Below are 24,631 nucleotides of genomic sequence, written 5' to 3'. Positions count from 1 at the left end.
AGGCTCATTGTTGCCCTGAATTTACTGGATGTTTACTGAACCTGAGCTTCATTTTATGTGGATATTTTTGTGTATTTTGAAAGTCTATGGATATTCAACTCCAAAGGGAATGTGGGTAATTACACAACACATGAATATAAAGTGAGTCAGGAATATCAACACTGTCACTTAAAACTGTATTCATATCTGCACCTTAAAAAGAAGGCATCTACAGTACATAAAACCATGTGCAACAAAAAGCCAAAGAATTGTCAAGATTCCAGAGACCATAGCCAGTCAAGGTCCCGAGCTTCAAATTTCATGAAGTGAAAATGAAGAACATTTTTATTTTTTGAGAGGGGGGAGGGAGGGGCAGATGGAGAGGAAGAGAGAATCCCAAGCATGTTCCACACCCAGCATGGAGCCCGACGCAGGGCTCAATCTCACAACCCTGAGATCACGACCTGAGCCAAAATCAAGAGTTGGGTGCTCAACCAACTGAGCCACCCAGGTGCCCGGAAATGAAGAACGTTCTTAATGCACTTTCTTTGTTCCCCTTCTCCAGGGTAGATAGTGATGTTATGGCTGAGGTCCTCAGCAATGTCACAATAACATAGATATTTAAATATGAAACTCATATTTCCAGATCTGGCCTCCAAGTTGTCTCAAGAAATAAGAGTACCATTTTATTCAGCACTGTTGGCACTTTGACCTTTTTGGAAAACATGTATTATCTTCACACCATACACTGTTTGCCTGTCAAATTAACGTAGTTGACTATTTACGACTGTTCTATGTAAAGTTTTACTGATTATAATTCCCCATAAATGGGGATTCTTGTCATTTATAAAAGTACTACTTTGTTAATCGCAGGCTTTTAAGTATAAATTCCAACTTGAATATGGTGCTTTATACCAAGATTTTATATAGGAAATGCATAAGAAGAAACATCAGCTTGAAAGGTTGGGGAAATATCTTCTCAAGCCACATTGTACAAATCCAAGCTTTAAGCTACCAAACAGTAACTACATTCTTTAGACCCTACTGTTCAAAAGCCTTTGGCAATTTTGAAACATAAAATCTTGATTCAAAAAGTACAACTTCCCCCAGAAGACTTCAGCAGAAAATAAAAATAACCTAACTGAGCTCCCACTCCTCTCTCCAGACATAATGTCTAGGAAGGCCAGATTCTCATCCTATGTAATTCTGTGAGAATTCCCACAGGGAACTCCGTGAAAGAATTCAGAAACCTCCCTCGCGGAAATTCTCATGGAGCTATGTAGGAGAATCTGGTTTATAAACAATAAACATAAAATTCTTTAAGATATGATCTTTGCCCTCAATGAAGCCCCAGATGTTAACTGGGGAAAGATAATCCTGGGGCTCCAGTACACTGTCTCCTGGGTTCTAGAAAATTTGGTGGGTTATTCAGCAATTCTATTGCCATAAAGGGACATATGGGTATTTGTAAAATTGCCCCCATTCTTTTTTTAATCCAATTTTCAATCAGGACACATAGGACAAACCAAATTTTAGACAGACGGACAACATATTTGCATATGTAGGGGGTTTTTATTGCAAAAATGACATAGGTTTGTTGTAAAACATTTGAAAAATAGAAATACATATAAAGGGAAAAAAAAAGCCCTGAAAAAAAAAATCTAACAACTTTGCCAATTAATACAATTCTCATATTTCTCTTCGCAGAGCTAAGAGGAAAAATGAGGTCAGGTTGTCGGGTGGCGATTGAATAATTTTGAAACCCTCACCTACTTAGAATTCGCTGTAGCATTTTCTCTAAGGAAAAGAGAGTGGGAGTTTTTAATGTGCTTCAACTCATAAGGTAGAGTTGCTGTGATGTAAATACAGAAATAGGAATCAAGGTCAGGGTCACGCAAGGGCACAGACAGGCTTTGTCATGCTAACCGTGGTCAGAACACTGAAGGTCTAATGTAAGCAAGGCAGGAGGAGCCTCACAGAACAGACTCACAGAAGAACTCAGAAGTCAGGTCAGTCACAGAGAGAAGACCTGGAGGACCACCCGTGAAGCCTTAATGATGTGTCCTCCTCTTCCTACTGTTCTTGACTTTCAGATTAACCAGTTCATGTGCATTCTGGTCTGGGAGCAGGAACAGATTGTCCTTACAGAATGTAATGGCTGACACTGAGTACTTGCTATGTGCCAGGCTCTATTCTAAGGATTGTGCTGCACATATCATTGAATCTTAATGAAATTCAGCAACCCAATGAAACAGGACTGCTGTTACCCCCATTTTACCGAGAGCAAAACTGAGGCTTAGAAAGGTCAAGTCACTTGTTCAATCATATAACTAGTAAATGTGTCTGAAGTCAACTTTTATTCTTTGAGTGTTTCTCTAGGCACCCAGACCAGTGTCATTTCAGTCACCTTATCGATGGAGGGGTTGGTGAAGAGAGCCATTCAAAAAAGCAGAGATCAACTCAGCTTCGTAAGGGGCATGGTTGAGATTTTGATTATGAAATCATCAGTCCAGCCAGTAGAGTCAAAATTAGTAATCTATTGTTTGAATGTGAACAAAACCTCAAGTCACTCTTGAATTCCAGTTCTTTCAAAAGCCATACACCTCTTCTAAGCTTCATAATGAGCTCAAGTTATCTCCAACATGGGTCGTTTATTTGGGGAGGGGTGGGAGACGACGTAGTTAATAACAGGCAAAGAGAAGTAAATATTTTACCATCCCACAAAACCATCTCTTACAGGTTCATTTGACCATATGCTCATGAACTTTCCCTGAGCCCCTGTTGCCTCCAGCACCCTGGAGTGTCTGTGTTCAAGTGAGACCTTCTTACCATGGCCAGAGCATGGCCTGCCTAATTGCTCACACACACTTTACAGTATCTGTGTGCTTTCCATTGGAGGCAGCATTGAAAACCAGAGAGGAGGGACTCCTGGGTGGCACAGTCAGTTAAGTGTCTGAGTCTTGGTTTCGGCTCAGGTCGTGATCTCAGAGTGGTGAGATTGAGCCCACATCGGGTGTGGAGTCTGCTTGGGTTTCTCTCTCTCTCCCTTTAACCCCTACCCCCGCTGCATTCTCTCCCTCTCTCTCTCTCAAAAATAACTAAATAAATCTTTAAGAAAAAAAGAAAAGGAAAACCAGAAAGGATTTTTAATGCTTCTACAGTCTCCTTTCTACTCATCTCCAGAGTTGTAGCCACCCACAGCCTAATTTCTCAAAAGTAGTTCTCCTTGCCCAAGATTCAACTTCAGTGTACTCATTGCAGTAAATCTGGGAGGCAGAGAAGCGATCTTGTAAGCTAATTGCAATCAATTTCAAGGACAAGTTTGGTTAACGACGTGAATCCCTAATGGGCGGGTTGACTGGAGGTGTCATTTCTGAGCAAGATAGTCTTCTCACTACTTACAACCCCTAACACCCACCCTGTATGCCATTAAAGATTGCTAGTGGATGCATTGGGCTGGAAACTTCCAAAAAAGCCTTTCTGCTTTGGTGATTTTCCCATACAAACAGTAAGCGAAATGCACACATATACTTGAGGATTTCACAGTAAGAAGACATCATAGTCAAAGCCGCATCTCTAAAATCAAGTCTCAAACAGCAGTCTTAATCATCTGTACACATCTGATAAGTGGTGAATACACAGACACATGTGGATACCGCCTTGAGATCTCATGGTGTAAGCAGTTGTAGAGCAAAGAAAAGAAATGAGGACGATTCCCTGAACCAGTCATTAAAAAACAACCTCATCCTTCCCAACTTCCAAAATCATGTGATTTGAATTTCTCAATCTCTAATGTCCCTTCAGCTCTAAGATTTTCTGACCATCTTTTTTCTAATGCTTGTGGAAGGCTAGCTTTCATTGTACTGCTGCAGGGGTAATGACGAAGTCTCGAAAGACAAACTTGGGTTAATGGAAGACTACTTGTTTCATGGTAACCAGGTGCCAAGAACAAACTAACAAACCAAGCTCCTTACGATTTCTTTAAAGTGGAAGGCTTGTGCGGTGCTTGGGTGGCTCAGTCAGTTGAGCCCCTGACCCTTGATTTCCACTCAGGTCATGATCTCAGGGTTGTGAGATCGAGCCCTGCGTTGGGCTCCGTTCTCAGCACAGATCCGCTTGAGATTCTCCATCCCTCTCCATCTGCCCCTCCCCCTCTCTAAAATAAACAAACAAAGGAACAATAAAGTGGAAGCCATGGATGCAGAGAACCAGCCTAAATAAGAAAATGTCTTATGTTATTTGTACTAATTTCTTCAGATAGAAAGTACGTTCCATATCTTTAATGTTGGTACAGATGTGACATGGAGACTGTTTTCTTTTGGTTTGAAATATAAAATGAGAGGACCAAAGTAAGGTTAGGGTTCTCTGTGGCTTACCTATTAAACACAAACGATGAGTAGAAGATACTGACATGAGGAAATTTTATCTGCACCTGCAAGAGGAACAGAAAATAGAACGAGTCAGATCCGCTCAGATAAATTGTCTGAAACATATCAGAACGTGAGAATTGGCAACAAAGCATAAGAGTCTGATTTGCCCCCAAGAAAACCACTGACGTGCAGAAAGGGAGACATCTGAAAAAGGAAGGAAGAGGCCCTTCAACCTAAGTGGAAAACGTGGCCCACCCCCACCCCTGTTTTACCTCAGTGATGCTTAATTAATAGTTTGGGCCAAGCTGCAAATAGAGCTGTGAGCGTTTGGTCGGCTACTATGAGGAAGATCACAAGTATGAAGCAGGGATGGTGTAAGATCAAGTCGACATAAGATCAAGTCAGTGTAAGACCAAGCAGATGAGAAATTTTTACAAGGAGATACATCTCTCTAAGGCAGGGGAACACACTGCCACTCACTGCTGTTTTCCCACTGCCAAAAGCAGCGGCTAATTGATATTTGTCAAATGGATGGATGACTGTCAGGTTATGTTGGGAATGGAGTTTCAGTTTGCTTGTGGGAAGAACACAAGAAACTATAGGCCAGCAAAAGCTATGACCAGAACTGGAGCAAGAGATCTAGGTAGGTGAAGAAGAAAGGAACAGAAACAAAGATCAAGAAGAAGACATTTACTGCCAGGACACAAGAATCTGGGATTCGAGTGGGATTGGAGGGGGAACCAGATCTTTATCTTCAACCTCTGCCTTAATGTACTATTCTGTGACCTTGGGAAGAGAATCCGACTTCATATTTTCCTCTTAATTACAGGAGCTCACAGTTTCTCCCAACTTTACGGGTACATAAAAGGTTCCTCAAACACAGTAGTAAGTAAATACTTCTCCTTTGGGACTGGGATGTCCATCAACAGATCTGTGTCCAAAACATCGATGTTAAATATTTCGAGTCTTTCTTCAGTACCAGTGCTAAGGCTGAACATTTATTCATTCAACAAATATTTAGAGAGCGCCCACTATCTGACAGATTCTATTCTAAGCATGGCTTAAGCGTTCTCTGTGTTGAGTAGTTCAGTAGTTTGAGGCATAATCTACAGAGAGCAATTGAGAAACCACAGAATATTTAGATTCCCTTTCTTTTCGTTATTACTAAGTGTCTTGAGAGAGTGGTTGAGGTACATGTGTAACCCCCTCAGCCCTTCCCCATTTCTCTTCCCCATGCCATCTGATCTCAAGCCTCCTCTGAGGTCATCCATGACTGTCCAAACCTTTGGACACTGTTCAGGTCTTTCTTTTTTTCAACTTCGGTTGAAGCATTCGATATTAATGATCATTCCCTCTTGGTTAAAACTTCTGTCTTGCCTGATTTTTCTATCAAGGATGTAATGTGTTCTAAATATTTATAAAGTGAGCTTGGAACCACAGAGATGTGAGTACAGGTCTCTTGTGAGCCTGAACAAATTATTTAAACCCAAGGTAGTTCCCACATCTGTAAAAGGAGGGGTTTGTAGCTTCATTCATCATCTTCCTTACGTTGTTGTGAGGATTTCATGAAGGTAAAGCATGGCACCTAGCACAAGATCAACATAAGAGTTCTCTTTGGGTTTCTCTTTGCTCCATCTGCCCTGCTACCTATCTCATTTCAGGTCCTCCTCATCTCCTCCCTGAGTTACTTCAGTGACCTCCTCACTAGTCCTCCTGCCTTCAGTCATTCATCACTCTGTTCTATTCTCACCTGCAGACTTTCTCAGATGCAAATCTGATCATATCACATCCTACTTAAAATTCATCAGTGGAACCCAGTAACCTGTAGGATAAGCGAAGTCCAGACTCCTAAGTATGATGTGACCCAGGCTCATCTCTGCAGCCTCATTAACAGCCCCAGGAGTCTCCCACACCCTTCACTTTGGCCATATGGGGCTACCTGTAGTTCCCAGAGTGTTCTGTATGCTCACACACCTTCCTACCTTTGCACGTGACTCTTGCTCTACTTTGAAAGCTTTTGGCACCTTACCTGGCTGGATTAATTCTGTGTGTTCTTCAAGATCCAGTTCTCCATTCCATCTTTTTAAATTCTTCTTAAAGCAAACAGAGTTGACTCTGCCTCTGCAGTGCTTCAGTATTATCTAATGCATACATCATGTTTTCATCATTAGTCTTGCTCATCTGTCTTCCCAATTAGGTGTGTGCTCCATGAGGCACTGTATCTGTGTCCTGCGCTTTTCATAGGGCCTGGCACCTGGTATGCTCAGTACATGTTTGTTGACCTAATTACATAAACAATGAGTTTGTGTTTTGGCAGGGACAGAGTGACAAAAAAAAATAGAACATGGAGTTTGAGCCAGTATGAATGTGAGGGTGAGTCAACCAGGGGTAAGTGGGCAGATGTGCAAAATCAATGATGAAGGCAGTGTGGAACAAAATTAGAGTCTGCATAACAGCAAACGTGTGTGTAACATGGCCCAGTGAGGAAACAGATCCGACCTTTTCAAAAGCAAGGGAATGTGTAAGAGTATATACTAGAACATGGAACGACAATCAAATGCTCATATGTAAATTATTTGGAGCACACAGATTAAGACCACGGGATCCCCATGGGGTTGACCAGCAGGGTGTGCAGTGACCAGCTCCTATAGAGCTCACGGAGATGAGAAATAGCAGAGGGCTTTGCAGGAAATCTCCTTGTGTCTTGGAATCATGAGAAGTTAGCTGACCTTGAGGAAGGAATCTGAGCTTAGCCACATAAGAGTTCCAATAGAAGAAAGATGTTGGAATCTTGTGTTTCTATGTGTGTTTGCATATCTTTTAATTCTTGTCTAAAGATTCCTTCAAGCCACCTCAATACATTAGAAAGAACTAGTGATGTTGTGTTGTTAAATGTCTCAAACTGTTATATTTTAGCACTGACCATGAGCCTGTGTCTTAGACCTTGTCATATTTTTGTGGGGCCTCATTTGGTTTGTGACTTCCTGAAAGCAAAATTATCATTTAGCCTCAGTCCTCAGAACACCTTTCTTGTTTGAGCTTAGTAGCAATATGTCTAGAGAGGACAACAGGTGACTGTAAATTTAACCCTTTGGAGCTTTTATATTGATATGTTCCAAACCCAAGTTTTCTTTTCTGAAGTTGCAATGAAAAAAAAGGAGAAATGAGAAATAATAAATAGAATAATTACAGGGTAAAATCATTAACTGTAATATTAAATTATGACCAAAATTTCAAGTTTTCTAGTTTAATTCACTTGAATAATAGAATTATAAATGTTTTAAATAGCTTATTGAAAGCTCTTTGTGATCTCACTTCGAAGTGGAATCTTAAAAAAACAAACTCAGAGATACAAAGAACAGATCGGTGGTTGCGAGTCAGAGCTGAGGGTTGGGTGAAATGGATGAAGATGCTCAAAAGACACAAACTTCCAGTTGTAACGTAAATGGTGACTGTAGTTAACAATACTGTATCATATATTCGAAAGTTGCTCAGAGAGTCCTAGAAGCTTTCATCACAAGGAAAAAAATTCATAGTTATGCAAGATGGTGGATGCTAACTAAATGTATTGTGGTCATTTCACAGTATTCAACACAGAATGTATATCAGCATAGTATATACACATTATATCAATCATTAGATTGTACACCTAAAGCTTATACAATGTTATACGTCAGTTATATCTCAATAAAACTGGAAAAAAATAAATTTTAAGAGAGGCCTTTGGATTTTTACTCCTTTGTTAAACTTAGCATAGAAAGTTTCCTGTATTCTCCTCTGTTTCTGAATATTGCCATCATATAGACCAGAAGTTGGCAAATGACAGCCATGGGCCAAATCTGGCCTAACCCCTGCTTTTGCAAATCAAGTTTTATTGGAATATAAGTATCCTTACTCATTTATGTATTGTCTGTGACTGCTGTCGTGCTATAATGTAACAAACGTAACAACGCACAAAACCTAAAGTATATACAATCTGACCCTTTCTAGAAAAAGGATGCTGGTCTTTGACATGACAGGGTTTAGTAAGCCAAAAAGCCTGTTCTTCAGAGTGTAGAACACAGAGCAACTGAGCTCACAGACTTCAGGGCAATTTATCTTAAAAAGTGAAAAATAAGAGCTCTTAAGAAGAAAAAGCTACCAGCTATCCAAATGAATTTCAGCTCCACCAGCAATGGTTTCAAACAACTAGCTGTCAGGAGTTCCTTGCCTACCACCAACTATGTTTAGAAGCTTACTGTAAGGGGCGTTTTATGTGCATAGTGAGTTATTTGGCTCTATTACTTTATTTAATCCTTTGAAAACCATAAGTGGCATTCATTTTGAGATATAGGGGAGATGGTCTACAGTTTAGAACTAATTTCTTATAAGAAAGTGGAGAAGATGAGATGTAAAATCACTCTGTACATCAGAGGCCCTGATGACTCATAAAATCTTTCTGGGTTCTATTTAAATCATTTGAAACTGAAATTAATGATTCATATATGTGATGGCTGTCGCAGAAGTAAGAAAGGAGTCGTGATTCATCTAATATCAGTGCATGGGCTTTGTTCTTACGGCACAGGGTGGAGAAATGCATTTCCAGTGGCTTGAGATGTGTGCTCTCACATGTGTTCTGTTTCCTGATTTTTGGATACCACATGGAAATGAAGCTAATTAAACTAACTTCCCAATCACATTACTGTGAAAAAGTTCACAAGCAATATCTGAAAATGAGAAGTCATTCCTCATCTCTCTGATGGGACATGATGACCTCAGTGCACCAAAGGACACTCTGTATAGATCTTTATTTGTTCTTCCCACACCAGATGTGTAAAAAAAAAAAAAAAAAAAAAAAAAAGGACATAGCAGACAGTTTCCTGAATAGTTGAAAAATTTGAAATAAAGTAACATTTTCATACTTTGGATCATATTTTCCTACTAATTTAAATTGTATTCCAGAAATGGGTCTTCAAATAAGGCTTCTTCTCTCAATATATTATCTTAAACCACATATACTCACAATTAAACCAAACCAAGCTTTTCATAGAGAAACATAATTTACTAGTAATGCAACTCAAATCCTTTCGGATTCAAGAAGAGTTATAAAAAATAAAGAGAAAACAAAAATGTATTTCCAAATTAAAAAATAACGTTATGTAAAATACCAAATTGGAAAAGGGGTCATTTGCTGTCTAAAATGTGCAAAGGGAGAAGTGTCATCTCCCTGTGTGATCCTCACAGATTAAACGAGAAGAAAAAGAAAAGGAAAAGGAAAGCTGTCTTATCTAATTGAACGACTCTTCTCCCCATAACGCCACCGTGATTATCTTTTTCAGATATATTTTGGCTACTCTCTAGACATCCTTAATTTAGGTGCTAAACACACTTAGCAATTGCATTTCTGGGATATGTGTCCTGTCTCTTTAAGAACTTGCCTTTTTCACTTTTCATCCCTAAACTGCTGGGGTGGGAGAGGGGGATGGGAGTAAGGCAAGTAACATAAAAAATCCAGCCAATCAGTAGAGAGGACAGCAAAGCTAAAGTTCATCCTAATAGTGATTTCCTGAGATGGAAGCATTTTTATGCTCTGTGTTAACCCACGTTGCCGGTCACATCTCCAATGTCACTCATCCACAAAAACGGATTTCCATGGAATACAGAGTTAATGCTGATACTGAAACCCGAGCGCTCTAATAATGACTTTCAGAGCAGGGACCTGGCTGTCCTCCTTAGCCCAGATCAGTATGATCCCCTCCCTTGGCCGGAGGCTGTAGCAGGACAGTGGTAGGCAGCAAGAGGGCTAGAAATACGCCCCGTTCTATTTGCATTTTGCTCCTGGCACTTAATAAATATTTGTTGACCTGCTAATGGACCAAAGCTATTTGCACTAACTCCTGCCGCTTTCCTTCCATTTTCCTCTTACTCATTCATGGTCATGCCGCTCTCCTCCTCTGTATGAGGAGTATTAATTCTCTGTATTAGGAGAAGTACTAATTCTCTCCTAACACATCAGTTGTGTATAGCGTGGACATCTCTCTTTTTCTCACTCTCTCAACTGTAAATGGACTTAAGAAACGGTAGCCCCGGGAGAAAAGAATCACAAACCAGACCAAACCAGCAATGAAAACTGTAAGCCAGCCTTTCCATGCTGTGTTTCTTCATGGGGAGAGGGACTAGGGCAGTCGAGAGGATGGAGATTATGTCCTTCTGCCGGGAGTGGGCTGGCACATTCCGCGTGCACCTAGAGCTTAATAAGAACTTTTTGATGTGGACGATGATGATAGTTCAAGGGAGCAGGAAATTGAAAGAATCAGAGAAGGAAATGAGGCCTGATCTCTGTCTGCCAGATTTGTATCTGTAGTCCACACCAAAGCAATTATTTTTACCCATGTCTGTGAGATCTGACCATAAATCACTAGATACACATCTTTTAGTTATTCTCATCATTTCAAGGAGAGGTTCCACTAGAATCATCTCAAGGTCGTTGTCTTCCCTGTGCTCAGAAATCCTCAGAGAAGGAACATTTTCAATTTCCCAGGTGCCAGGAAGTTTTCCCTAAGCCTAACAAAAATTCTTTCTTCTGTAATACAAGCCCTAACTCTACCCAGCTGACTAACACAGCAACTTATCTTCATCTGGATAATATTTCTTTGCCTATTTGAAGGTTGTTATTACAGCTTCCCTGCACTCCAGTGTTCTTTCCCCTGAGCCAGCTGATCCTGGTTCCCTTAACTTTGCCTGTTTTGTGACCCTTTCCACACACTTAGGTGTTTGTCCTTTGGATAATCCCGCATATACTGCATTTCACTAAAATTACCTAAGAATAAGCGAGATGGACTTTGAGCAGTGGTGAGTCGAGTCTCTGGACTGCTTCATGGCTTCTTTGCTGCGGTTACTTACTCACCTCGCGTTATCAAGCTTGAATTGTCCACTGTGTCACCTTTTTGCTAAATCCCAGTGAGTTCGGGATCCATTACGATTGTCAGATCTTTCCTGTTAAACGTGAGTCATGTTTTCCCCTTTCTCTAACTCAAGATTAGTTTTCCTTCTCTGGGTAAATTATTTTGAACTTTATTTTGAATGACTTTTATTTTTTGATTTGTTTTGTTTTGAACGACTTGGCCCATGACTTAAGGGCCTAGAAGTAGTTCTAAACTCCTACCTATATTTTTTAGAAAAATTCTTTCATATTTTTTCAGCAGAATAAAATGTTCGAAAAAATATGCCACATATAAGAGATAGTAGAGGTCTAAAATGTAGAAAAGGTAAGTCCAGCTCCTTTGTTATACAGATGATAACACCAAGTCTTACAGGAATTAGTTTGTCCCAGACCTCAGAGATTCCCAGGAGCAGAGGCAGGATTGAAAGCAATATCATCAGACTCCCCCTTGCTTGCTCTTCTCTAAAGCACTGAAGCCTTGTACCCATGCCTTACATTACACTGTCCAACAAGAAAGTTATGGAAATTATAAATCCAAAGGAATTTCATAGAAAACTGCTTTTATTGTAAATGACACGATCTTACCAATGAATAGTATGTGCATTATAAACTAGACCTTCATGCTATATTATAATGGAAAATTTTATGTATTCAGTTGGCCAAACGCCCCCCCCCTGCAAAAAAAAAATCTACGAAACCCTTCAGTTAATCAAAATAGGTTCCCCCTCACTGCACTGGATACAAGTGTGTACAAATGTGTGCAAGTATAGAGAGCACAGAATAGTGAATCCAGTTTCGGTAATTATCAGTATGTGGTCAAGCTCGTTTTAGCTGTAGTCCTGCTCTCCCCCATAATTACTTCATGGAAATCTCAGGCCTCTTATCATCTCATCCAGTGCAGTGTGAATTTCTAAAGCCATAACCGCAGTTGCTATCACACCCACAAATATTAACAATAATTTCTGAAGGTCGAGTACCCAGTCCCACGATTGCTTAATATCATCAGATAGCTAGCCAGTGTGCATATTTCCCCAGTTTTCATCTGGGTGTGTACGTGTAACAGTCTGTGTCTTGACTGAGATCAAAATAAGGTTTTGCAATATAACTGCAATTGCAATGTAAGCAATTGACATATGTCTCTTTAGTCCCTTTTAATCTATGGGTTCCCTGTCCTGTTCTTTCTTCCCCCTGCAGTTTTCTATTGAAGAGAAGGGGTTGTTTATCTTGTATAGTTTCAACAGTGCCTTTTGCTGAACACATCCCCGCGGTGTCACTTTGCATGTTTATCCAAACCTTCTATTTCCTATAAATTGATGGTTAAGTATAGAAGATTGATCATTGTCAGACTCACTGGGGAGCAGAGAAGACCACTTCATAGGTGACAGTCTATTTTTCTACTAGGAAGTGAGCTGTTACCTACTCTTGATGATTTTGGCCAAGATCAATGAATTCATCAGAGATTTCAAAAAATGTGCTTTTGGGGGCGACTGGGTGTGTCTGTCGTTAAGCGTCTGCCTTTGGCCCAGGGCGTGGTCCCAGGGTCCTGGGATCAAGCCCCGCATCGGGCTCCCTGCTCTTCGCTGGGAGCCTGCTTCCCCCTCTCCCACTCCCCCTGCTTGTGTTCCCTCTCTCGCTGTCTCTCTGTCAAATAAACAAATAAAATCTTTTTTAAAAATGTGATATTTTACTTTGTGAGCTACATTCATTCTAAAGAATGTTCCATTCGTGAACTCGTGGGTTACTCTCCATTGCTTTAGTCACTACTTCCTCAGTAATTGCCTGCTCTCTTAGAGAATATTTTGTGAAGGTATAGGTGAACAGTATTTCCTGAATTCCTGCAGGAATTTGCCTATGGCCTTTTTATTTAAAGATCCTTTGGGCTGATTTTATAAAATCTATGGCTCACGTTTTTTGTCCTTCGAGTGTTTTAAATATGATACTTCATTGTCCTCTGTATCAAATATTACTGTCACAGAGTCTGACAATCTGAATTTCTTTTCCTTATAAATGACTTGGGTTTTTTGCTTGGATACTCAAAAGATTTATTATTGTGTTTTAAAAGAAACTTGGCTTTAAAACTGAAGTCCCGCACTTTGACTAGAATGTATCTCAGCAATGGCTGTTCTTGGTTGATTTTTTTTTTTTAGGGATGTAATGTGCTCTTTCAATATGTGGTTTTGATCATATTTCTTTTAAAAAGACCACGCTTAGTGTTTGTGCTATTCCGTTGTCTTGGTTTTCTTCTTTCAGACATCTCTCTGGCATGCTTTTATCATCTGTTGGGAAATTATTCTGCCCCTTCTTTGTCAAACTCCTAACCTTTCAGGTCCTTATTAGTCACCTCTCTGAGCCCTTTCATAACTTCTGTAAGAAGTGACATCTCTATCCTCTTTCCTCTCGTAGTACTTCTGTTTTGACACACATTAAATAATGTGTTTATGTGCTTGGTTTTCCTCTCAGACCGTGTTTCTCAAAGCAGGGACAGTATCATGTGGATCAGTGTATGTGTTAAGCACAGGATTTGGCATCTAAAAGACATTAAAATGCATATATTTTGAATGAATGAGTTAATGGTTGATTATCAATATGCCATTATAAGTTCCTGAGCAGTCATTGTTCATTAAAAGCAGGCTTAAATTAAATTCGACTCATTTAGGACTTATGTGGCTTATAGAAAGATCCTGCTTTCTCAGTTTTGGAGAGTTATCCCAATGGTTCTCTATCACATTGATGTGTTTAGAAGGATGTCTTATTTTCTTACAAATATGCGTATGTAACTCAAATACCTCAATGTGTTGTTCAGTATAATTTCTTTAATATTAGTACTTAGATATTTAATATTCAAATAACATTCAGTTCTTCTGTCCTTTAGAAAAACATTTTAATTTTCCTTCAGAAAACAAAAATTCAGATTATATTAGATGTTAAATTCTAGGACTTTCCCCCAACTTTTTCCCCCTTTCCCTATTACCCCATGGCTGCCATTAACTTGTAGGGTAACTATTACCTTTAGCAGGGACACCAATTAGGAGAAATGCACTTCTGATGATTCTGAGAAAATCAACGGTAATCTCAATGTGACAAAAAATAAATAAAAATCGACATGCTTTCCATAAACCAGAGAGAGCGATATACAAAGTTATGGAGATTGGACAGAGCCTGGCATAAAGTTCAGTGTGACTAGAACAGAGACTCCAGGAAGAAGAGATGAAATTTATAAAGGAAGGAAAATTGGGATTACTGGGTGTCATACTAAGAAGCCATGATCTTGTAAATTGGTGGTTCTCAACTCAAATATATCTGTAGTAAGCTGAATGATGGCCACGTAAATGTATCAGGTTTGAATCCCTGGAACTTGCAAATGTTACTTTATAAGGAAAAAGGGTCTTTGCAGATGTGATTAAGTTAAGGACCTTTAGATGGAGAGATTACCCTGGGTTATCTGGGCAGACCCTAAATCAAATCACAATTGTCTTTCTAAGAGAGAGGCAGGGGGAGATTTGGCATAAACACAGAAGAGGAGGAGGCAATGTGATTTGCTAAATCATATGGCAAGTCTGTGTAAAACTTTTTGAAGAACTGTCAAATTGGCCTCCAACCCAGTTTCACCTTTTACATTCCCAAGAGCAGTGTATGAGGGTTCCTGTGCTGCCACATCCTTGTCAATACTTGTTATTGTCCCTTTTTAATAACCCAGGAGGCATGAAGTAGTGTCATCCCAGTGTGGTTTCGATTTGCATTTTCCTACGGACTAATAACACGGAGCGTCTTCTCATGTGCTTTGGGCTCATTTATACATCTTCTTTGGAAAAAATGTCTATTCGATTCATTTGTCCACTTTTTGATTGGGTTATCTTCTTATTGAATTGTAAGTTACGTAAGTTTTTTGGATAAAAGTCACCTATCAGATATATGATATGCAAATAGTTTACCATTCTATGTGTCTTTTCACTTCCTTGATCGTGTCCTTTGAAACACAAAAGTTTTTCATTTTGATGAAGTCAGATTTATCTCTTTTTAGTTTAGTCACTTAGGCCATTTGTGTCTAACATTGCTTAAAGCCAAGGTCATAAAGATTTATACCTGTGTTTTCTACTAAGATTTTATAGTTTTATAAAAGTTTTATAGTTCTAGCTCTTATATTTGTATCTTTGATTCATTTGGGGTTAATATTTGTATATGGTGTGAGATAGGGGTCCAACTGGTATGAACCACGTCTTATTTTCTGTATTCTAATGATTGACATCTGTGGCCTTGTGGCCCCTACAAAGACTATCCCCCAACGTTAGCCAGTTCCTAGCAACTCACCTGTGAGTGTTTTTTTCAAATGCAGACCAACCAGTCCAGTGTCCATATACCCAGCCACCTCTTTTATCAGGCTTTCTCACTCCAGGCCACTAGTCACCTTCCCTAATAACCCCAGGGCCAGGTAGCATACCACTAGGGACCGCCCTTATGCAACAGAGCTTCTAAAATTATTCAGCTAGCCAATCCTAAACCTGTCTGCTCTGGCTCACCTCTTTCTTCCCATAGAAACCACAGTAAAGGCTCTTGCCCATAATTTTCCCTCTCCCTCTGCCTCCTGACTAACCCTGTTCCTTCCCTGTGTGGTGCTCCACAGCGTAGCGTGCCAGCTTCTGTTGGGAACTGTGAGCATTAACAAACTATCTTCAGTTTTAGCCATCTCCCGATCTTTTAGCCTTGACATACCTAAATAAGAATAAAACCTATCAAGCGTATATTAAAACACAACTTCATCCTTCTGTGTGTGGCTAGCTGGTTGTTCCAGAAAGTATATGTTGACAAAATCATTCTTTCCCTTGATCTTGGGAATGATCTTGGCATCTTGACAAAATCAGTTTGTCTTAGACATATGGGTTTATTTCTGGACCCTCAATTCTATTTCATTGATCTATGTGTCTATCTTTAGGGCTGGTACCATACTGTTGTGACTACTGTCGCTTTGTAGTTAAGTTTTGAAATTGGGAAGTGTGTGTCCCCCAACTCTTTTTTCCTTCTTCAAGTTTGCATTAGCTATTCTGTGTCTCTTGAATTCCCATATGAATTTTAAAATAAGCTTGTCAATTTCTGCAAAAAAACAAAAAGGAAGTTGGGGTTTTGATGAAGATTGTACTGTAGCTGTAGAATACTGATTTTCTCTATTATTTTTCTGTTTTCTGTTTTGTTTATTTCCACTCTATTATTTTCTTCCTTCTGCTTCTTTTAGGTTTAGTTTACTCTTCTACTTTTAGTTTGTTAAGGTGGGAGTTTAGGTCATTGATTGGGGATCTTTTTAATGTAGTCACTTACAACCACAGATTTCCCCGTAAGTGCATCCCATACCATTTGAGATGTATTGTTTTAGTTTTTATTCATCTCCAAGTATTTTCTATTTTTTCTTCCTATGTCTTCTTGGACTTAATGATTATTCAGCTGTGTATTGTTTAATTTCCATATATTTGTGAGTTTCTGTTTGTTACTGACTTCTGATTTTATTCCATTGTGATCAGAGAGCATACTTTGTATGATGTCAGTCCTCTCAAATACACTGAAATTTGTTTTATGGTCTAACACAGGGTCTAATCTGGCCCTATGTGTACTTGAGAAGAATGCGTTATTCTGCTGTTGTCGCACGGAGTGTTCTCTATGTCTGTCAGGTCTAATTTGCTTGTAGTGTTGTGCCCATCCTCTATTTCCTTACTGATCTTTTGTCTGATAGTTCTATACATTATAAAAAGGGGGGTATTGGTGTCTCCAATTATTTTTTCTCCCTTCACTTCTGATAGGTTTTGCTTCATGGATTTTGGGACTCTGTTGTTAGGTGCAATATGTTTGTTATTGTATGTATTCACGGTGGATTGATTCATTTATTATTATAAAATGTCCTTTGTCTCTAGTAACATTTTTTTCCTTGAAGTCATGTTGTCTGGTATTACTATAACAACTTCAGCTCTATTTTGGTTTCATTTTGCATAGTGTATCTTTTTCCATTCTTTTACTTTCTACCTATTTATGCCTTTGAATCTGTAGACAGCATAGCGTTAGATCAGGTTTTGTACCCATTCTGCCAATCTCAGCCTTTTGATTGGAGTGTGTAAGCCCTTTATACTTCATGTAAGTCCTAAAATGGTAGGATTCATGTCTGCCATTTTGCTCTGTGTTTTCTCTACGTCTTATGACTTTTTTCTCAAATCCTCCATTACTGTCTCTTTTGTATCAACTACATAATTTCCTGTGTACCATTTTAATGCCCTTGTCATTTTTTAACACACTTACAAAAATTATTTTCTTAGTGGTTTCTCTGGGCTTACAGTTAACATTTTATTTATAACAATCTAGGTTGGATTAATACCAGCTTACTTTCAGTAGTATACAGAACTTTTGCTCCTATATAACTCCATTCCCTTCCCCTTCCTTTATGCTGTTATAGTCATACAAACCACATTTTACATCATGTGCACATTGACACGGATTTATAATTATTACTTTATAATTTGTCTTTTAAATCAGATAAAGTGGTACAAACAAAAAGTACATTTATACTGTCTTTTATATTTACCTCTTCAGTTATCTTTACCAGTGCTCTTTATTTCTTCATCTGGATTTTAGTTACTGTCTAGTGACCTTTCATTCTATCCTGAAAGACTCCCTTTAGTATTTCTTGTAGAGCAGGCAATGAATTCTCTCAATGTTTTGTTTATCTGAAAATGTCTTGATTTCACCTTCATTTTTGATGGATATATAATTGGATATGTAATTCTTGGCTGGTGGGCTTTTCTATCAGCATTTTGATTATGTCATTGACACTGCATTCTTATCTATGTGGGTTCTGATGTGAAATCAGATGCTGATATTACTGAGGATCCCTTATACATGATGAGTCATCCTCTCTTAAGGCTTCAAGATTCTTTTTGCCTTTGTCTTTCAGCAGTTTGATTATGATGTGTCTAGGTGTGAATCACTTGGATTTTATTCTTCAAGTGCGTTGAGCTATTTGGACATGTAGATTAATGGTTTTCATCAAGTTTGGAATGTTTTTGGCCTTTTTTCATATATTCTTCCTGCTGCTTCCCATTATGCATATATTGGTACATTTGGTAATGTTCCGCAGGTCTCTGATGCTCTGTTTACTTTTTTCATTCTTTTTTTTCTTTCTCTTCCTCAGTCTTGATATTATCAGTTGACCCATCTACTCCATAATTATTTCATGGAAATCTCAGGCCCTCTTATCATCTCATCTAGTCCAGTGTGAATTTCTAAAAGATGAGGGTGCTCTTTCAAATCCATAACCACGATAGCTATCACACCCACAAATATTAACAATAATTTCTAAATGTCGAGTATCCAGTCCCATGATTGCTTAATGTCATCAAATAGCTAGCCAGTGTTCATATTTCCCCAGTTAGTGATTATTTCCTCTGCCTGCTCACATCTTCTTCTTTGAGCCCCTCTAGTGAAATTTTCACTTGTTATTTTCCTTCTCAACTCCAAAATTTCCATTTGGCTCTATTTTATAATTTCTATCTCTCTGTTGGTCTTCTGTATTTGGTGAGAAATTTTCTTTCTTTCTTTCTTTCTTTCTTTCTTTCTTTCTTTTTCTTTTCTTTTCTTTCTTCTTTCTTTCTTCCTTTCTTTCTTTCTTTTTCTTTCTTTCTTTCTTTCTTTCTTTCTTTCTTTCCCTTTCTTTCTTTCCTTTCTTTCTTTCCTTTCTTTCTTTCCTTTCTTTCTTTCCTTTCTTTCTTTCCTTTCTTTCTTTCCTTTCTTTCTTTCCTTTCTTTCTTTCCTTTCTTTCTTTCCTTTCTTTCTTTCCTTTCTTTCTTTTCTTTCTTTCTTTTCTTTCTTTCTTTCTTTCTTTCTTTCTTTCCTTTCTTTCTTTCTTTCTTTCTTTCTTTCCTTTCTTATCTTTTCTTTCTTTCTTTCTTTTCTTCTTTCTTTCTTAGAGAAAGAGAGAGTCCCAGAGAGTGCAAGTAGGGGGAAGGGGCAGAGGAACCAGGAAGGGAGAGAGAGAATCTTAAGCAGACTCCCTGCTGAGCGTGCAGCCTGACTCAGGGCTCCATCTCGGGAACCTCTGAGATCATGATCTGAGAGCTAAAATCAAGAGTTGGATACTTAACTGACTGAGCCACCCAGGCTCCCCTCCTTTATTTTTTAAGATATAATTTTCTTTAGTTCTTTGAACACAAGTAAAATAGCTGATTTAAATCTTTATCTAGGGGTGCCTGGGTGGCTCAGTCGGTTAAGTGTCTGACTCTTGGTCTCAGCTCAGGTCATGATCTCAGGGTCATGAGATTGAGCCCCGCTTCAGGCTCTGTGCTGGGCACGGAGTCTGCTTGAGATTCTCTCTCTCCTTCTCCCACTGCCTCTCCCCCTGCTTGTGCTCCCTATAAATAAGTGAATGAAATCTTTATAAATAAATAAATAAATCTTTGTCTAATAAATACAATGTCTGGATTTCGTCAAGGGCAATTGACTGCTTTTGTCCTGTGTGTGGGCCACAATTTTTGTTTCTTTGCATGTCTAATTTTTTTGTTGAAAACTTATATTTTAAATAATATAATGTGGCAATTCTTGAAGTCAGATTCTCCTACCTCACAATGGTTTGTTGTAGTTGCTGTTGGTTGTTGGTTGGTTTGATTTTTCTGAACTAATTCTTTAAGGTCTGATTTCTTTGTCATGGGGCACTCTGGAGTCCCCTGACTAACCAGAGTTTGGCTTATGACCAGACAAAGATTTCCTTAAATGCCTGGATCCAGTAAGCCCCTCAGTCACTGCCAAGGGACCCTGTGTGTGTTTGGGACACATCTTCAGCACCCTAACAGGTACTGTGCAAGTCTGCCTTTGCTTTTACTTCCTGCTTGCACAGAGCCTCAAAGTGAGACAGAGTGAGAGTTCAGGTCCTTTTCAAGACTTTCCAGAACACAGATATGCTCACATCCCGATGCATGTGCTCAGCCTTCTAGATTCCCAGTAATATGCCTTTGCTTTTCAAGTATCCCTATGGACATATCTTTCCATAGCTTTTCATTTTAAGCTTTTAGTGAACCTGTTATTTGCCTATTATCTGCTGCCTCTGGTAACTGTAACGCCCTCTGACTTTTTTTCCTACAGACAATAGAAAATTGTTTCTAATGAGAAAAAGGCTGTTTACAATGTGAGGATGAGCTCTGACTCAAGTCACATATAGACAGTGTTCTGAGCAGTATATCCCCAGGAACCACGAGACAGATCAAATAATGACAGTTCTCTGGGAATGAGGCATGGAAGGAGCTCTACCTCTGTTCTGCCCCTCTTTTGGCTTCCAGTCTGCTGGTTTTTATCATCATTGCAGGCTGATAGTTTTCCAGGTTACTGCAGAGCTGAGGAGGGGAGTGATGGGACTAGAACAAGGTAAAAATCAAACAAGTATCCCTGTTTTTACTGATATTCAGCCATTTTTCTGGAATAAGAGCTCCCCTGATTGCTGCAAGCCTGTGGTGAATTTCCAGAGTTCTGCAAAGTGCATTTTGACAATTTTTGCCAATATTTTCATTGCTTTTATGGAGGACAAGATTTTCAGAGTTCCTTACCCTGGTGTTTTTCGCTATCACCCCAATGTCCTCTTTTAATGACAAATAATTTTAATAATACCCTTGGCTATCCTAAAATGAAATTCATAGGTAATATAACCTACCAATGCACATAATTTCAAAACTATCAATGTAATTACCTAAGTACAATATAAAGAAGGAAAGAATATGTTAGTAAAAATTGAAAATGCCCAGATACAACTACACTAGAAGCCACAAGAAAAGAGTCAGATTCTTTGTTTTGTAGAATCTCTTTGAGTTGGACATTCCAAATCAAAACGGAGCTTACGCTCGTGCTCTTGGAGTACTCAGATAGCGTGGATGGCCCCTGCTATCAGTTTTTTAAAAAATGCTGAGCAATTCTCAGTCAGGTTCCAAACAAAACAAAATTTAATCTTCCTTCGATTTGCATGGGATTTGCATTTCTGAAAAATTAAAACCTTGCAAAAAATATGGGTTTTTATATAAAACTGAACTTTGTCGTAAGGGTAGATAATTACCTATGGGTTTTTTATCTACATGAATGGTTGGTGGGAAAATCTAGCATGGCGCAGAACTGCTCCTTGTATCCTTGGCCACTATACACTGAATGTCATTAACAGCCCCATAATTATTTCGACACTTTGAGACACCCTCCCCACGGAAAGTGGTCCCAAAACACCCCCTAGGGGGCAGTACCACTCCTTCGAGAGCTACTGTTATAGCAGAGCTATTAGTTGTTTTGGTTTTGTTTTAATCTGAGGTGTGCCAAGTTTCAGAGAAAGGTCCCCAGTAAGAAAAGCAACACGCTTGATGAAATCTAAGTGCGCTGTACGCACAACTCACTATTCCTCTGCCCCACACCCTACTTTTCAGGAAATTGAATATAAAATAATCACTAAATGATTTGGAGACCCTTCGATGGATTAGATGTTCAAACACTTTGGTGTTTTTTTTTTCCTTTTCAATTTTTATTTTGAATGGTAGTTTTATTTAGTGCATGCAGATGACCAAATACAGAATCAGATCTACACAGAACAACACTGCTTCTCTCTGTCTTAAGACCCTATGTCCTCAGAGAAGGGCTTTGTTTCAAAATTCCATTGACATCTTTCTGTACCTGGCTGGCCCAATGATATAAATTCCTCGAGTAGGATCCCTGTGGTATGTAATCCAGATCGTGTCCAGGAGACCATCAAATGGTCACCACAGTTTCAAGTGGCAAACACCGTGACTCCTGCCATTCTGATGGACACATTGTGGTTGTAGTGACTGTAAGGAATCTAAGGACAATGGTCCTGGAAATGAATCTGGGCTGGTTCTTAGTCAACTGCAACAAAATTCTACTTCCCTCTTGAGTTCATGACTATTTATGAATAGTACTGCAAATCCTTTAAGAGCTATAACCTTCTTTTGACCCTCTGAATAAAATACCTAATTAGTCAGCTTGCATGGAACCAGGTGATATGAAATGCCGTGGCTCCTGGCCTTCATTCTAATGGCTGTGGAATTACATGCATTTTTATGATGGCCCTTCCTTTGCAGCTCCTGCAAACTCTACCTCTGAACTGGCCAGCAAGCAGATGTTCTGAGGCATGTAATCCTTGCAGCCCCGCCAAGAACAAGAGATAGCTTCTTATAGTTTATGGACATTTTTATTTCAAGTTGCTCCTTACATTTCTGAAACGTAGAGTGATGCAGTCTCCCTAGACAAGGCTTGTTTTAAAAACGGCCAAATTTGATTCCACCAGAGGGCACCATGGTAAACTTCATTTTCAAAGTACCCAGAACAGGTCAGCCAAGAGCCCCAAAACTAGAAGACTGAAATGAATGTAATTAAAGCAGGGTGATCGCGATATTGATGCCATCCTGATTTTAAAATCTCTGCAGAGTGATTCACTTTGCTGAGGATGTGTTCGTCAGTGACAGGCACAACTTCGTCAAATCAAAAATAGATACAGGCTTTATTATGGCCAGTGTGCGAGCTCCGTAGACTGTAAAGAATGCAGCACCGTTTTCTTGACTCTCGGGGAGTTGGGACTTCTACTTTTCTGGCTCTAAAAAAGAACGAACGCCTTTCAGCACATGCCTCCCCGGAGACCCCCCAGTATCACAATTTCCTACGTGCTACAAGGTAGCTATCTAGCACAGCTCCGATCTGGGATGGAATGCAGTCATTTACTACTGAAGGAACTTGGGAATGAATTTATACAATCCCCCGTGTCCCACTCCAAACAAGATTCTAGTCCCTTCCAGAAATCATGCTGTTGAGATTCCACAAAACTGCCTGAATGACGACAGCTGCATCAGTGCTCCCAACTGAAACAGGAATCAACAAGTGAGGAGCACGAACAGGACCCAGAGTGTCCCTGCGTCCCTCCGCAGCTCCATCAGGGCAGAGGTGATAGGCCCAGTAGGCTAGGTTAAGGCCCTGGTATGCATTCACTCTTCCAGCAAACAGTACCTCTGTTGCAGGCTCTGGGGATGCAGGGATGAGGGAAAGAAAAAGAGCTCTTTGCCTTAATGGAGCCTGATGACTACTAGGGGGTTAGACCGATAAAAAGAGGATGATAAACAAGGAATCAAATAGAAACCTATGTAATTCCAGAGTGAGCAATCAGAGGAAGTCAACCAGCAGGTACTGTGAAGTGAGAACGAAGGGAATGTCTTCCTAAGACAGGCTTGTGACATGAAGCAGGAGAAAGAGCCAGACATTGAGGACGTGGAGACGGAGAGGAACAGCGTGGCGGCTGGCTTTTAAACTTGCAAGACGGCCCAATGTTTTTCTAACCAAATCGAGGCCTCAGTGACTAGGGTGGGCGATTCCAGGCAGAGCGTCGCCAAGTAAACAGGGGCCGGGTCAACGGGAAGGATTTTCAGTTTTATTCTCAGGGCACCTTTGCAGCGGGGAGCTGACAGGGTGCAGAGAAGGGATTGGGAAGGACGGGGGCAGGAGGTGGAGAGGGTGGGGAGCCAGGAAGGAGAGAAATCCTCCAGGAGGCTGTGGCCCCGGGAGGGAGCAGGGCTGGTGGCTGTTCAGACGGACAGGAGGATCCTGCTTCGAGGGACGATTTGGAAATGGCATCTTGTGCCTTGTGGGGGAACGCGGTGTGGGGAGAAAGTAGAGACGAAGAGGACTTTCAGGTTCCCAGCGTGCGCAGCTGGGTGAAGAGTGATGGAGTGCGTGCGCGCAGCCTCTGCAAGGAGCGGCTTTCAAGGAGAGGTGGGGGAGAATAATCAGGAGCCAGCTCCCACATGACAAGCACGACAAGCCTGTGCTACCCCCCGGGGACGTGTGTTCAGAGCTGCCCTCGGAGCTCGCAAGAACTCAGGTCTCAGGGCACTGCCACTCTGTCCCCTTCCAAATACCCACAGAGCTGGTTCCTAGGTCTGTGTTGTCAAGGTCTGCCGCGGCCAAGGGCAGAGAGCCCTTCACCTCCTTTGCATTTCCTGTAAACTCCCGACCGATGTGGCTTCTGAGTCTCTTTTCTGCCATCAGAGCAGATGCAGCCCGGATCATGAGGGCAACTCCACATCACCACCCCTCTCCACAACACCCACCCCCTGCTCCCGCCCTGTGGCATTCGAAGTGTTGCATTCATGGCCAGAAAACCTCGGCTGCTTTTCTTGGTAGCTGAGTGACCTGGAGTGCGCGATGTAACTTCTGGGAGCCCTGCAGGTCTTGGGAAAGACAATGTCAATGATTGCACGTAAAAGCACTTGGTGAACTGGCCGCAGTTCCATCAACGGGCACTGTTATTCTTTTTCTCCTTTAAATCACAGTCATCACTTCCGTTACAAATAATCTGCCATTT

General features: G+C 40.2%; 1 protein-coding gene and 1 long non-coding RNA gene across 10 annotated transcripts in view; one reads left to right on the top strand and one right to left on the bottom strand.

Moving 5' to 3' along the window:
- RNLS (renalase, FAD dependent amine oxidase) overlaps positions 1 to 24,631 on the top strand; it is a 255,901-nt gene that overhangs the window by 150,094 nt on the left and 81,176 nt on the right. The gene's annotated exons all lie outside the window — the stretch shown is intronic.
- LOC117802665 overlaps positions 1 to 24,631 on the bottom strand; it is a 108,151-nt gene that overhangs the window by 20,222 nt on the left and 63,298 nt on the right. For 3 of the 4 annotated variants that reach the window (XR_004626092.1, XR_004626095.1, XR_004626094.1), the window contains one exon: positions 4,356 to 4,411. This is a non-coding gene — a long non-coding RNA (uncharacterized LOC117802665). Of the gene's footprint in view, positions 1 to 4,355; positions 4,412 to 22,508; positions 22,874 to 24,631 lie in introns of those variants that run through there. The other variant, XR_004626091.1, reaches the window with a different exon arrangement.

The sequence above is a fragment of the Ailuropoda melanoleuca genome, chromosome 6 (assembly GCF_002007445.2).
Source record: "Ailuropoda melanoleuca isolate Jingjing chromosome 6, ASM200744v2, whole genome shotgun sequence".
NCBI lineage: Eukaryota > Metazoa > Chordata > Mammalia > Carnivora > Ursidae > Ailuropoda > Ailuropoda melanoleuca.
The sequence above is the reverse complement of the archived record's forward strand: the minus strand, read 5'-3'. Positions and strand labels throughout refer to the sequence as shown.